At 39.7% G+C, this 11,094-nt stretch overlaps 1 pseudogene; it reads right to left on the reverse strand.

The window, feature by feature from the left end:
- Positions 1-381: 381 nt before the first annotated feature.
- LOC128604666 (E3 ubiquitin-protein ligase UBR2-like) lies at positions 382-10,321 on the reverse strand (annotated as a pseudogene).
- Positions 10,322-11,094: the final 773 nt, after the last annotated feature.

An 11,094-nucleotide genomic window follows, 5' to 3' on the forward strand; every position in this document is an offset into this window, starting at 1 on the left:
TGATATTAAAAAAATTAGTAATACTCCTTAAAGGTCTAAATGAAATCAAATACAATTCATAAATCATAGTGCAAAGAATATAGTGCAATATGAACATAAAGTGCAAGCCTAGATTATGTGTAGGCACATGAAAAAAAAAATGTATTTAATCTAGATTTAAAGATATTTTCATCTGTGGCACATTTAACATTGACTGGGAGCTGATTCCAGTTTATATCAGCACAAAATCTAAACACTGCTCCATGTGTGGAGCTATATTGGAAATAGTGTGGTGGGATGCAGACCTAGTCTTAGATCATATAATACAGCTCTCCTTGTAACGTTCCTTGATGAGCTGACATCAAGGATCTGAAAATGGTGCCAAGGTTACTGCAAAAAAAAAAGTCATTAAAATCTTTTACACCCCTGCTGTAATGTGTGGGAGTGTTGAGTAACTGCAGTGACGCTTGGGGGCAGTAATGAGCGTTAAGGTTGCTTTTCACCTCCAGACGGAACTCGCGAACAAACGCAGCTACGCTCTAATTGGTGGAGCTCCTGGACGAGCTGCTATTTAATTGGTGTAGCGCTTTAGCGGGAGTTTTAGTTTCTTCCGTGTTTGTCTCAGAGCTGTAATGGTCGAGGCTTTCCGGTGATGCGCGGGTTTGTGTTTATTCATTCAGCATGAGTGCTTACTGAAGTTATGTCTAACAACTTATTCCTTGCATCCCTGCATGCTGGTCAATAATTAGTAAAACATTTCTGACATTTGGTTTTTGTCCGTGTGTGATTAAGAGAGACATAAGGAGAATTTCCAAACTAAAGAAACAAACGCAGCAAAAATGCCTCACAATCTGTTATAATCTAATGAACAAAATACAATATTAAAAACACAGTTTATTAACTGATTCCAAACAACCAGGAACAAAAAGAGTTACAGTTGACTAAACTGTGACATATTTAACTGGTATAGCCAAAAAGGAGAGAGAAAAAAAGGAAAGTGACAAACGGTAAACATGTCTTATCCGTGTAATCATTATAGATGCAAACAAAGCCCTTAGATTGTAAAACAGTACACATCCATTGAAAACAAATTAGAGGAAGGGTATATAGCCTGTGGCACAAACAGAGCTTAAACCTAATTTTCACCAAGCCTTATTTACAAAACCAACGAGTGATAAACCAATTCTTTTTTTCCCCATCTTTTAACCAAAGGTGTGCTTAATTCACAATTCCAGGGTTTATATAATCTTTAATTCGTATTGTAAACAGTGAGCATTATGGCTGTTAAGTAAACTGTCAATTCAGCACTGTAGGTGATGACGCAGTTAGCAGAGGTGTTAATTCAAGACTGTAAAAGTAAACTCAGCATTTGATGTGTTCAGTCAGTACTGGGGATTTTGGCTGTAGGCTGCAAGTGAAAAACAGAAAATGTGCTCAGAACAGTTGTACATTACAGCATCCATTAGTTATGGATCACTGAACTTCTTTTAGAAATATCTCAGAATATGACATTTGTCTATTTTGATTAAGAATTTTTTTTATTTAAAATTAGAAATAAACAAGTTTTTAGAATTTTGAAATGTAAAAACAAAAAAAGGAAATGTTCAACATTTTCAATAATTGATGTTCAAGATTCTGCACTATTTCTAGGTAAATGTGCAGATCCCTGGTTAGTTTAGATTTGGCATTAGCCAAGAAAATCCAGGATCTCCCAGTCAATGTCCTCCAGAGTCTGATTAGCTTCCTGTGCATGACCCATCTCCTCGGTGATGCTGTGCTGGCACCAGAGCTTCTGAATCTTTCTGTAGCGCGTTCCTCCATCTGGGAGGGAAAGAGAATGATATAAACAGTGGTTTAAACACAAATTTTACAAAACACGTTGAGTATCTTGTTTGAGTTCTCACCTGAGCCCTTGGACAGTTCTCCATAGTCATCGAGGTACAGGAAAAGAACCTGATTCTCCCTCACCCTGTAAAAGACAGCAGAGGCTCATGTACTGCAAGCTAGGACTTGACAATGCCTACAAATGCTGTATATTCACAACCATAAATGTTAATTCAGCAGGAATGTCTCAACTCCAGGCCTATTGCTGGATTACTGAGATGTTGAGGAGTGTTGGGAGGAAAGGAAGCTTGAAACTGTGTAGGATGGAGTGTTTCTAGGACAGGGTGGAGGCCCACTAGTATAAGAAGTCATGTATTAATAAATGAAGAAAATGAATGTAGTTTTTTAAACATTTTGGAAAATGCTTGTTATGTAACATAATATTTGACCAGTTAATTGATTATTACATCCTCTTTCAATAATAAACTGTATTCCTTGCTTATAAATAGTTTATTATGGAACTTCAAATTAAAGTGTTATTTGGAGTATTTTTAGCAAGCTGCTGTTATTTTTCTTATTTAGTAGCTTTACAGCTTCCTTCCCAAAATGAGTAACTAATGGGTGAGGGATTATTGCTGACTAATTCACACCAATGCCCAGCCCTGATATAAACAGGCAATGCACCTATAAGACATGGCAATCAACACAGATGTGTCTTCCTTCTAACCTGAGGAAAATGCTAACACCAGCTCAGCAAACAAAGGTGTGTGCAGTACACGCTCCAACGTCCTCACCCTCCAGCTCAGTCTGGCAGCAGCTGCTCTGAGATCACAGCATCGTGCCACACACCAAGCACAGAGTTTGAGCTCAAGACTTAACTCCATCTGACTTAGGACAGCTACAAAAACAATGGAGGTTATAAACACAAAAGCAATAACTAGAGATGTCCACCAGAATTCTATTCTATTAAGCAGATACTGGGTATAAATGAATGCAACTCAGAGTACACACACTCACGTGAAGCTGAAAGCCTGGTTGATCAGTGCACAGTAATCCTCTGGCACATCAATTAGCTTATTGGATTCCCAAGGAAAACTACACAAAAAAAAAAAAAAAAAAAACACTGAAAACATTCAGTCTTAACCCTCTTACCCCTAAGTTCCCACAGTATTATGTCCCATAACCCTATATTCCCCAGAGAAACAGCACGCCAACCCTGAGTTCCTGGGCCAAAATCAACATTTTAATTTGAACATTTTTAGGCCTTGAAACAACTTATAATAATGTATTTGTGTAATATTACTTTGAAAATGAAGCAGTTCAGTGTTTTTACTCCACTTAGAGCACAATTCTTAACTAGAGAAGTTATGAAAAATGCTCGCTAAAATCCTTCTAATCATTTAAAAATACTATACAAGCATCAGCATGGTCAATGCCTTTGAATAAATGCATTTTAGCGCCAAAAGTCAACTTTCTGGTGATAATCAGACCAGCAGGTAGTGTTTTCACGAATGCACAGAGATGGTCAGGTTATGACTCCAGACCCCTGCAGTGTCAGTCGCACTGGTTGATGCTGAAGATGAAGACGGATCAGGGTCTGAATCATGAGTTTGCATCACTATCAGTTTCGGTTTCAACATCGCCTGAACTTTCACTGCTGTCACTATCTAGAATCCTCGCTCTCGCCTGTGTAACTGTGTATGTTTTCTCCCCCCCCCCCACGGTTTTAGATGTACCTGTGTTCACTGTAGGTGTAACTTTAGCTGGAACACGATTAGCTTTTCACTTTGGCATTTTTAGTTCACTTCTACTATTACACCAATATTCATGCTTGGATCATCTTCATTGTAATGACAGCGTAATGTTGTAATCACGTCGTGATGTCATGACTTCAACCTTCCAGGTAAAAAAATAATAATTAAATAAGTAAGGAATCATAGCAGAGCAATGCCAGTACACCGGCCTCACGGGGATAACATTTACGCTGTAAAGCCGCTATATCGGCCTTACAGGGTAAGGGGGTTAAAACCACCATTTCAAAGCAAAGTTCAGAAGGCTATAGATAAGAATACAGAATGATCACCTTATAAGGGTTTCAGGTGACTGGAGACATTGTTGCATGCCTGGATGTGAGCACCACCTGCAGGACAAATGGACACAACACACTCAACCCATTACAAAACAATCAATGATGTGTACACATGATATGGCATCATCAGCATTCACAGAAAACCTGTCATTTCTCGGCTCAGTTATGAAGTTTCTCACCCCTGAAGCAGGGGATCCAGAAGCTCCTGGTGATTATAATAGAGCTGGAGCAGGTTAGGAGGCAGACACATATGCACACAGCACTTCCCATTCCCCAGCACCTACAGATAGATAGGGGACAGGGAAAGAACAAGATCAGTTTCACTACATACAATATAGTATATACAGTGCATCCGGAAAGTATTCGCAGTGCTTCACTTTTTCCCCATTGTTATGTTACAGCCGTATTCCCACATGGATTAAATTCATTATTTTCCTCAAAATTCTACAAACAATACACCATAATGACAACATGAAAGAAGTTTGTTTGAAATCTTTTAATGAGTATGAAATTTATGAAAAATAAAAAAACAAAAAAAGCACATGTTTATAAGTATTCACAGCCTTTGCTCAATACTTTGAAGCAGCTCAATAAAAACATCCCAAAAGAACATTCATACTGACAAACACGTTATTACACATTTGTAAGAACGAGGGTTAATAAACACACACAAATGACAACATAACACAGATCACCATCTATTGTTAAGTTGTACGTGCTCTAAGTAGAATATGCTCTAACCTGGCACAGAGGTGAGGAGGATCTGGACCAGGTGAGCAACAATGACCAAGTGGAAGAGATGCAGGTGTGCAGTATCCGCACTAAGCCCTGAGGAGTCTAAGCAGTGCAATGCTGAATAGGACAGCACCAGACTCACCTGACATAGAAACACAAAACATGATTCAGAGACTACAGCCAAAGAAACCACAGACAATTACCTGTTAGATAGACAGGTTTAGATTCTGGACGACAATGTTACTCTAATCTGATGCTAATATACATTTAATAGTGCCTAAAGTATCATTTAACAAGCTTGTCAGCTCACCACTAATTGGAACATGTCCACATCCAGAATGCAGGGGGAACTTTCCACCTGGGGAGCAAGAACAAGTGCTGCACGGAGCGCGCGCGCACACACACACACACACACACAGAGTTAAAGAACTAAAAAAACTACAAGTGAGAGAAAAATAAATAATGAAATAAATATATCTACCAACAGTCGCATGAAGTGATTTTGCACAGGAGTGAGAGGAGACAGTCCAGCATGCAGAGCCAAACCGAGCCAGGGAACTCAAATAGTCTCCTAAACAAGGGCACGTTTTATGACACTTCTATTTTTTATTATTTAGGATACAAAATATGGATAAATATCACAGGATATAGAAGGAATTAGAACTGAGGAAGGATAATATAATACCTGCAGATATTTGTGATTCAGAATATTTAGTAATGCTACCAAAATGAACCCCGAACATAACTGAGCAATCTTCTAGATATCTTTAGAGTGCGAATGATGCTCAGAAGCTTGATTAATGATTTGACAGATGCAGTCTATTTTCATTTATATATACACACAGTTATACATATATATATATATATATATATATATATATATATATATATATATATATATATATATATATATATATATATATATGCTTTTATATTTAGAATTACAAATGAAAAGCAAATCAAATCATCGGAAGAATTTATTCTAGTGTACAATTAACTACTACATCCTGCAAGCAAACAGTGCTTAGTCGAGTATTTTAACAGCACTAACAATACCTCTGATACAGAATTTATTACATCATCACACATCCCTCGAAAGAAGAATTCATTCCGGCATGATAAGTGTCACGTACCGTGGGGAATACAGAAGCAGAAGCGGGCAGCAGGTTCAGGCAGTATAATCCAGAGGGGTGAGCACAGTCCGTAGTCAAGAAGCAAGCGAGGGTCAGGCGATCATGCAAACAAAACAAACGGGGTAAGACAGAAATCGTGGTCGGGGACGTAAGCAAAGGCCAAAGTCACTTATCGAATAAACACAGTAGAATACTGTGTTGCTTCTCGGGAAACCGAGTCCTGGCTGGGCTGAGATATGACAATAAGTTGGGTTGTCATACCTGTCTACAGGGTAAACTTTCAAACAAAGGCTTCTCCTCATCTACCAATAATCTCTCTGTACAAAATACAAGCACAGAAAAACAACAAATGCATATCATAATGTTCTTTACCAAAAAGCAAAACATTTTTACTAACTACCCCTTAACACAGGTCAGTGAATATTGTAAATCTTATACATGAATTCTTAGTCTGTAAGAAATGGGTGCAGACTGACCTATAGACTGGATGGTGTAAGAACAGCTGCCCCAGCACATGATAGGCACACAGGGGTCCTGCTCATTAGGGTGCACCTTAAGGCCAACTTTATAAGTTGCGGTCCCAAATGTCATCAGCATCTCCCTTATGGAGCTTGAATAAGGGTTGCTATCAAAACACATCACAGGTCAGTGTTAAAGACACGCTCAGATACGCAGTTGTGAAAGGAAACAGTGGGTATGCTTACACTGGTGTGTGGTCCAGCCTGAAACTCTCAGGAGGAGGAGAGTCCTCCACAGTCTCTGTCTCACCAGCATCTAAAAGACAAACACCACAATATGACTGCATGTGCACACATACACACACAAATAAGGAGCACACGCACTATATATGATGAGACTCACTTGTTGGCTTGGCTCTCTTATGAGCAGAGTGCAAGGCTCTGATCTGCTTGTATACGTTGTATTCAGCCAATGAGCCAGACCTGGCTGCTCACTATTGCTGTAACTACAAACATGCATGAATTTTACTATTTAACCAGAGAAAATGTCAAACTCAATGGGACAACTGGCAAATTTACTGTAATAAACTGAGTCAGTGTGACTAAATATCTTGCAACAGCAGTGGATTAGCCATCTTACATTAGCAGAAATTCTATACTCTGATCTCAACATGGCAAGACATGCAGTTCAGCTACAGATATCAAGTCCCATCCATCCATCCATCTTCAACCGCTTACTCCTTTTCAGGTCATGGGGAAGCTGGAGCCTATCCCAGGGAGCATCGAGCACAAGGCGGGGTACACCCTGGACAGGGTGCCAGTCCATCGCAGGGCACACAATCACACACATATTCACACACCCATTCATACACTACGGACACTTTAGACACGCCAATCAGCCTACCATGCATGCCTTTGGACTGGGGGAGGTACCAGGGTACCAGGTAAACCGGGGTACCTGAAGGAAACCCCCGCAGCACGGGGAGAACATGCAAACTCCACACACAGAGCCGCGGGAATCGAACCCGGACCCTGGCGGTGTGAGCCGAACGTGCTAAACACTAAGCCACCGTGTGCCCGATATCAATTCCCTTGCTATAAAATATATAAATAAATAAGAGGAATAATGGAATGGGGTATGCACTGTTACAGTGTCATTCTGTACCCTTCCATGGCATTTCATAGGCAAGTTTGCATTGGTTACAGAGCCACTACAACTAATTCGCCAATGCAATGGTTAAAATATTAAGCGGTCCGGATTCAGAGCAACTCCACTTAGAATAATCACAACCACAAGTTTGTATGCGAGTACCTGCAGGTGGTCTCAGTGAGGGGCAGGAGAGGAATGACTGTGTTACTGCGACACTTACAGAGTGGACACAAGTACTCCCCATTCTCTACATCGTAACTGGTTTGCTCATGCAGCCACTGCGCATCCTGACTCTGGAGTGTCTCAAAGTATCTGTAAGAGAAAATAACTCGAAGATTAAGAGACCATTATTTGACAACCTGTCAAATTTCCATGAGCTTTATATGTACCATGCAATCACAGAAATGACCGAACTGGTCAGATCTATTAAGCAGTGACAAGCAAACTGATCCACTGAGCTGTTAAGCTTGACATGGATGTAGGATTGACGTGGGAACACCATATACTGCTTGTAAAGCTATCCGAGGTAACATTCTTCAGGAGTGTAAACTGTTGGACAGCACTCCCCTCCATTGAAGAACGGGAACATATGAAAAGTATTTTTGATTGGGAAGCGCACAGCACACGGCGGAATCTGACGTCCTCAACAACCGAGCATTGCTGATTGCCAAGCGTAACAAGTTCCATCACCTGATTTCTTTAGCTTTTGATACTCACTGCATTTACTCCTAAGGTCAGATCAGGTTAACGTTCTTTGCTTCCCCATGAGGCACAATAAGTTTACAGACTTTGAAAATAACACTGGCTTGATCTAAGACAGTGAAAAATAGTCAAGTGCACATAGCAAGCTTTGTTTCATGCTTTGTGTCGATGATCAGCTCACTGTATTGGGTCAAAAAAAAAAAAAAAAATCTGCAGATCGCATATTTAAGCCAAACACATCCAGTTTGGATCTACATCTTATCGATCACCACACATCCATGAAGACTTTCCTGTACATCACAGATTAGGTTTTTGACTTTTCAGTCACAAAACATTCCGACTGATTGATTAATACTAGCTAATTTATTTGTAATTGCTCATATAAAGGTCATATTTTCTAGACAAACTATTTACTGTTAGCTGCTGATTCTATTGCCTATATCCACAAACATTTGAAAGCAGCAAAACTTTTTATTTGGGATTAAGTAGAAGGCTGTCTAGAAGTAACATTTTGCCCAATTCCTCACCTCTGCCAGCAGTGAGAGTGCATGATGTGGCCACAGCTGCCGGTATGGGTACCAAAGGACAGGTCAGGGTGCATGAAGAGGGGATCATAGCTCTCTGCAACACACATGTATCCTCCAGAAATAAGCACACTGGCTACTCAAACCTATCCAATTACTTGACTTGCACACTGTAAACCATAACCTTAACTGGATTGTGAGGGGGTCTTTTGCGGTTCTTGGACATGACCATAGAGCGTTGGACAAAGGCAGCGAGCACCATGGCGGTGCCATCAGGCAGGATCTCCTGCGCTTCGTGACACACGATACACATCTCCATCTGCCTCCTCTCTCCTCCTCTGGCACGCCAACGACGAGGTCCCACACACACCAGAGCACTGTCACATGAACTGGGGCTGTACCAAGCAGAGACGGATGGTTACAAGTACACTATAACCTTAATTTTATGTTAAGGTCCCTCTGAATTTGTTAAAATAATCAATGTTGAATAAATGGGTTCATCTTTTTTTAATCACCAGGAAATTGCTAAAAATGGCCTAGGATCCTCTCTACTCATTTACCCCAACAGAAAATGCTCTAAATGAATATGCAGGATAAAGAGTTTAAGGATTGGAATTTACTTATGTTATGTGACGACCACCATTATATGCAAGAACTTTTAGGACAAAGAACAGACAACTGCTCAGCAAAGTCAAGGAAGTGTTGATGCATGCATTTACTGACATAAATGTACTGACTGGATATTGAGAATACAATACAAGTTGACTTATTAAGAACACTGCGTCACTACGAGCATGCTTAGGTACCTATGCTCTGCTGATGTAGAGGCTGAGGCGTCCAGATCCTCTGAATCCTGCGTGAGCAGATCTATGTACTTATTGATAAAATGACTCTGGCTCTCTAATGTTTGAGCCATGGTCTTTTTCCAGCACAGTTCAGCTTTCCTTTTTCTCTCTGCTTTGTCTTTGTCCCACACAGTCTGCAACACACACACACACGTAGATTTAAGCTCTTCAACACTTTAAAGGGTAATGGTTAATATGTCTGTGGAATAGAAAGTTGCTCAAAGTCTGACCTCCTTGTGACAGTGCCCTGTTCCTTCACAGGGAGGTGCAGCAGCTGTGCCCTCACGCATCGTTTTAATGCTAACCACCATCTGTGTAGAAAAAGATACATAATTTAGGAAAATACTTTTACAAGAAAACGATACAGCAGTGCAGTTAGAACTACATGCACACACAATCAAAGGCTTGCAAAACTAAGCAGATGTTCAATAGAACACATTTGTGCACTAAGAAGTATATACACACACCATACCATTAAATACTGAAGATGCATTACAATTTTACTAACATTTAATTTGCCTGTTTCTCTTCAAAGTACATACTACAATACATCATTAGCCTTGGCCTACACCATGGCCTTTATATGTACATGTTCTGCCTGGTGCAGGTGTCCTGACAGTTTTCACTATATGGAAAATAAAATGCTTACATCACAGTGCATGGAAGTTCAGTTTGTGTAGTAAGCAATCCTTACATGTCATTTAAATATTCATGTTGACATACAGCTTTTAAGTAATACGCACAATAAGCCACATCAAAACACCCCTAGGGCCACCTACAGATGATCAGCAGCAAAACCGCTTTGTAACAGTTTTATCTGAGATACAGGCTGATTCTGGGTGTGGCCCATAATGACTAATTGGCCTTCTAAACACAATATTCAAACTTCACAAAATGTGGTATGGACAACAAGACATTGAGTAAGCATGTCATGTTTCATGGATTTCTGATGCTCTGAGCGCCAACAACAATTTTTAAAATATCAGCCATTTATATCAATGAGAATGAGAGAAGAAGGCCATAACACTAATGTTGTCCACCAGAGGGAGCCACATGATAACAAATCCTTTCAGGTCTCATAGTTTAAAATCTCAGTATAAATAGTTCAATTGGTCCACTATGCATAAAATTCATTATAGTTTCATAAAGTTTAATAAAGTCTAAAACCATCTAAGCCTAATCCGTTTGCAAAAAGAAATCTGTGATCTTCAAAATACCTTCATTTTTATATATCCTAAATACTGAAAACATATTTGTTAAGTTGCTAGACATGACTGAATGTATTGCTGTCCAATTAAAATGAAGACAGTATTATTTGTATATTGTAATATAGTACATAGAATAACACTTCCATGTAGAGACACTTAAAGACTTGTATTATATTTGAAAAGAGACATGGTCAATCGTATAACTGTACACAAGCAGTTTGTGCTTGGATCCCGATAATCACCGCTTGCGGCTATATCTGTATGTTGTCTTTCTTGTAAGGTATCCTTGAGTGTTATGAAAGGCGGCGACAAATAAAATTTATTATTGCATAGTTCTCCCATCTGACCATGCAGAGTCCATCGGTGGTGTTGTCCCAGTAATAGCAGCTGGCTGTGTGTAGTGCCGTGTCAGTCTTCTGTATTATACCCCACTACCAATGTACTTAA

Source organism: Ictalurus furcatus, unplaced genomic scaffold, assembly GCF_023375685.1.
Source record: "Ictalurus furcatus strain D&B unplaced genomic scaffold, Billie_1.0 scf1, whole genome shotgun sequence".
Lineage (NCBI taxonomy): Eukaryota > Metazoa > Chordata > Actinopteri > Siluriformes > Ictaluridae > Ictalurus > Ictalurus furcatus.